Consider the following 5,971-nt stretch of genomic DNA (forward strand, 5'->3'; position numbering starts at 1 on the left):
TAAATAAAACATTCTAAAGAATCATTGTCCAAAGTTTTCAAGTTTGATGACAAATAACTAAATGCTGTTAGAAAGTTTCTCTGGATGCTTCTCCTTCTTCATTTACAATCGAAAGTAATAATAGTCTCGTTGGGTTGAAAGTTGTTTCTCTGCTTCCAACTAGATCAAATTGTGACCAAAATTCAGAACAAACAACAAGAAATAAAAACACAACAATTAAGAAAAAGGCTTCAATTTTATTTTTTGTCTATTTTTTATTTTGTGCTAGAAACTTGAAATTATATTCTCCTGACTAAAAAAATCATACATTTTTAATTTAATCATAACTAGACCATGAGTTAACCCTAAAAACTAAAGCTTGAATAAACAAACTATACATTTTTAATTGCTTCCGTTATAACCACTACCAGTTATTCATCTTCCCCTGTATTAAGATTAGTCGTATCGTTCGAAATGAAAAAATTAACAGCCAAATTATTATCCACAGATGTATTATTATCAGCAAATATTTCTTGGTTCATACTATTATCTATAACTGAAATCAATAAATCACCAAGATAGTTACAATCTAAGTAAAAATAAAATCACAAAATGGTAAAAACAAACACAACAACTCAGCAACACATCACTAAACAATAATCACAATACATTCAAAATCAATAATCAGTAAATTAAAAACACAAGTTCAAACTTTGTAATGTGAAATTAACAATATTCAACCTTTGCACACAATTATTTTTAAGTTGACATAATAGTGATTAATTAAATAATAGCTTAAGTGGATCCGTATCTTATTTTTCTAATTCAGCTACAATCACTAAAATTTTTATAAGTTAATCCCCTGTTTAGATGATAAGTATAGTTTAATTGGTTATAAAAGAGAAAAGAGTATCATAGCTATTTTTATTTTAGTAGAAACGTGGAGAATAACAATTTCATTAATTTAGTTCCCAGTAAATTCCTCGATAAATCAAAGAAATTAAATGTTCACTATCATTGAGACATGCATACTTAGTTAATAGTCATTAGAACTATAAATTGTGTACTCTTAATTCTAGATCATATCTTACTTTTCCATCAGACAGTGAAACAACAGACTTAGTTCCAACAGCAAACATCATACTTAAAAATTCAGAAACATCATACTCATAAATTAAAAAACGACAGCAGCATAATAAATCCATTTCAACAATATAATTTCAACAACACAAAAATAATTATTTACTTAATTTCAGATTAAGAAATCACTAATTATCAGACATTCAAGTTTCAACATAGACTCAACAGAGTATAAAAGAAAATCACTAAACAGGGCCACTAATCTTTGATTGAGAGCAAGACGATGATGGCGAGACGACGAAGACATGACGGCGACACCACGGCGAGCAGCTCGAACTCGAAGCTTCCAACAACAAAGCTAGAAGACAACGCGACGACGACGTGCCGAGCTAGGGGTTAGGGACAGGAAAAAGGAGGAGGCCACGGAGGCGCCTACAACAACGGACGGAGGCGGCGAATCCGTTGAAGAGGCTAGACTTTTGGTTTGAGTTTTGAATTCTTGAATAAGCTAGGGCTGGTTGATTCACGAAGGAGTTGGAAAGGGGGTTGAGTGATGCAGCAGGGTTTGGGGTTTTTTTTTAAAATAATCATTAAGAATCGGTCGATTTCCGATCCAGTCCAACCGAACGATTTTTGGTCGATTCAACAATTTTCTAGCAATTTTAAAATTGGCGGTTTCAGAGAGAGGACCGGATCGTTTTTTTACTGGTTTTCAATTCAATCGGTTCAACTGATTGGTCCCGTCCGATTTTCAGAACCAACGTAGGAGGGAACAAGCTTTTTCACTATAGCTTCGCTCCTCTAACAAACAAGAGTAAATTACATTTTTCTCCCCAAAATAAATAATTAAATAACCCTTAAGAAAAAAAAAATAACATTTTGTTTTTATTCACCATAGGATTGAAATTTATCCATTATATTTAACTAGTTTAGCTTTCATATACTCCAAAACACAATGTTAAAATTACTAATTTAAAAAGTTTGAAAAAGATGTCAAATTTAATTTTTAATATATTTATTGTGCATTTAATTAAATAAAATGTTTAAAAAATTTTGCGAATAATAATATTAATATATGACCGAAAATACATGTTAGGTAAATGTAAAACTAAGATAAGAAATTAGGCCACAAGAACAATTGATAATTCACTAAATAAAACTATAGCATTTGTACAGAAATGCAAAAAAAATAAAATGTATTTAATTAAACAAAAAAATCTAAACAAAACTTAATAACAACTGAATTGTTTTTTCAAATAAATACAAAACCTTAAATAACTAAAAATATTAAAATGATATGGCTGTTGTGAGAAAATTTTTTAAATTTATTTGTTCAATAAATTTAAACTTCAAACCACAATGGATTCTTTTAAATTTTAAAAAGTAAAAATTGAAAATTTGTACTTTTTTTTCTTTTTATTTTTATTAGTGCTAGAAAATAAACAACAACAAAATAAAATAAAAACTAAAATATGAAGTTGCTTAACAAGAATATTTGATAATCTCACTAAGTAAAATTATAAACGTTTAAAAAATGACAAAAGAAGATGTATTCCATTAGGGAGTCACTCACATAAAGATACTAAAAATAATTTTTTTTAAAGATATTTTTTAGTAACTAAAATTTAACATATGTAATTGATTAAATTGTATTATTTTTGTCAAAATTAGATTGGACAAATTGATTTGACTAAAAAATTGGTAAACTAAATTTTGAACTAATTTAAATTAATATTTTTTAATAAAAATTACTACAATACCAACACGTGTATTATATTTTTCACATTAATAATTAATTTTTTTAAATATATATCATATCAATCATTTTACTAAACTATCCTTATACTTTAATAAAAATAAAAAAAATATTTTTTTATATAATGTTACAAAATGACTAAAATATCCCTTTTTATATATTAAACAAAAATTACATTAATCCTTTTTAATTTTTAATTTAGTCAATTAGCTTTAGTTTTATAATTTTAAATCTGAAACAATTTAAAAATCAAAAATTTAAAATAAAAACATATATAAAAAATAAAAAAATGTTTGATCTAAAATTAGGGTTCAGTGTTCTTTTTCTCTAGACAATAAAAAAAGAACTTAGTTCCTCCACGTCATTTTCTTGAATAGCTTAAGTGTTGTTGAATTTCGCCAAATGAATAACGGTGGATCTGTCACTGGTTTCAATTCTGAGCAGAGATTGAAGGGCGTGATGGTGTTGAGGGGGCTGTTAGGTTGGTCCCCGCCGCACATACAACCTATCTTGTCAATGGCATTATATCTTCTTTTTTCCCAGATACTCAATGGTGCACGAATTGTGAATCACACTTTTCACAACTCGTACCACTAACCAGCAAGTGCACTGGGTCGTCCAAGTAATACCTTACGTGAGTAAGGGTTGAATCTCACGGAGATTGTTGGCTTGAAGCAATCTATGGTTATCTTGTAACTCTTAGTCAGGATATCAATTATATTTATCAGTTTGAATTGCGAAAAATAAAAGAGCATGAAATAAATACTTGTTCTACAGTAATGGAGAATATGTTGGAGTTTTGGAGATGCTTTGTCTTCTGAATCTCTGCTTCACCCCTGTCTTCTTCTTCACGCACGCAAGGTTCCTCCTATGACAAGCTGTATGTTGGTGGATCACCGTTGTCAATGGCTACCATCCGTCCTCTCAGTGAAAATGGTCCAGGTGCGCTGTCACCGCACGGCTAATCATATGTCGGTTCTCACTCATGCTGGAATAGGATCCATTGGTCCTTTTGCGTCTGTCACTACACCCAACCCTTGTGAGTTTGAAGCTCGTCACAATCATTCAATCCCTGAATCCTACTTGAAATACCACAGACAAGGTTTAGACTTTCTGGATTCTCAAGAATGCTGCCAATAGATTCTAGCTTATACCACGAAGATTCTGATTAAGGAATCCAAGAGATATTCATTCAATCCAAGGTAGAACGGAGGTGGTTGTCAGGCACGAGTTCATAAGTTGAAGATGATGATGAGTGTCACGAATCATCACATCCATCATATTGAAGTGTGAATGAACATCTTAGATAGAAACAAGCGTGTTTGAATAGAAAACAGAAATAATTGCATTAATTCATCGAGACACAGCAGAGCTCCTCACCCCCAACAATGGAGTTTAGAGACTCATGCCGTCAAAGAGTACAAAGTTCAGATCTAAAATGTCATGAGGTACAGAATAAATCTCTAAAAGTTGTTTAAATACTCAACTAGTAACCTAGGTTTATAGAAAACGAATAAACTAAGATAGATGGTGCAGAAATCCACTTCTGGGGCCCACTTGGTGTGTGCTGGAGCTGAGACTTAAGCTTTACACGTGCCTAGGCTATTTCCAGAGTTGAACGCCAGGTTGTAACCTGTTTCTGGCGTTCAACTCCAACTTGTAACTTGTTTCTGGCGTTTAACGCCAGAATGCAACATAGAACTGGTGTTGAACGCCAGTTTACATTGTCTATCCTTGAGTAAAATATGGACTATTATATATTACTGGAAAACCCTGGATGTCTACTTTCCAACGCAATTGAGAGCGCACCAATTGGACTTTTGTAGCTCCCAAAAATCCATTCCGAGTGCAGGGAGGTCAGAATCCAACAGCATCAGCAGTCCTTTTTCAGCCTGAATCAGATTTTTGCTCAGCTCCCTCAATTTCAGCCAGAAAATACCTGAAATTACAGAAAAACACACAAACTCATAGTAAAGTCCAGAAATATGAATTTTTCCTAGAAACTAATGAAAATATACTAAAAACTAACTAAAATATACTAAAAACTACATGAAATTAACCCAAAAAAGCGTATAAAATATCCGCTCATCACAACACCAAACTTAAACTGTTACTTGTCCCCAAGAAACTAGAAAAATAAAATAGAATACAAATGAGTCAAGAAGCAATAATATCTCAGAGTTTTGAGTGTAGCTCAAATTCTAATTAGATGAGCGGGACTAATAGCTTTTTGCTTCCGAACAGTTTTGGCATCTCACTTTATCCATTGAAGCTTAGAATGATTGGCATCTATAGGAACTTAGAATTCAGATAGTGTTATTGATTCTCCTAATTCAGTATGCTGATTCTTAAACATAGCTACTTTATGAGTCTTGGCCGTGGCCCTAAGCACTTTGTTTTCCAGTATTACCACCGGATACATAAATGCCACAGACACATAATTGGGTGAACCTTTTCAGATTGTGACTCAGCTTTGCTAAAATCCCCAATTAGAGGTGTCCAGGGTTCTTAAGCACACTCTTCTTTTTGCTTTGGACCTTAACTTTAACTGCTCAGTCTCAAGTTTTCACTTGACACCTTCACGCCACAAGCACATGGTTAGGGACAGCTTGGTTTAGCCGCTTAGGCCAGGATTTGATTCCTTTAGGCCCTCATATCCACTGATGCTCAAAGCCTTGGATCCTTTTTATTACCCTTGCCTTTTGGTTTTAAGGGCTATTGGCTTTTTCTGATTTCTTTTTCTTTTTCTTTTTCTTTTATTTTCGCAAATTTTTTTTTCTGCAAGCTTTTGTATTCACTGCTTTTTCTTGCTTCAAGAATCATTTTTATGATTTTTCAGATTATCAAATAACATTTCTCCTTTTTCATCATTCTTTCAAGAGCTAACATATTTAACATTCATAAACATCAAATTCAAAAGACATATGCACTGTTCAAGCATTCATTCAGAAGACAAAAAGCATTGCCACCACATGTAAATAATTAGAATTTTCCTTATTAAAAACTCGAAAAAAATATTGCCTCCTTATTCTAAAGAAAATCTGCTATTTTATCCATGTTTAATGATGATAATAAAAATAAATTATAGCTTAATTAGAGATAAAATCAAAATATAGATACTAATTACTACTACTCATATATAACTTCTAAGGTAAA

The sequence above is a fragment of the Arachis ipaensis genome, chromosome B03 (assembly GCF_000816755.2).
Source record: "Arachis ipaensis cultivar K30076 chromosome B03, Araip1.1, whole genome shotgun sequence".
Lineage (NCBI taxonomy): Eukaryota > Viridiplantae > Streptophyta > Magnoliopsida > Fabales > Fabaceae > Arachis > Arachis ipaensis.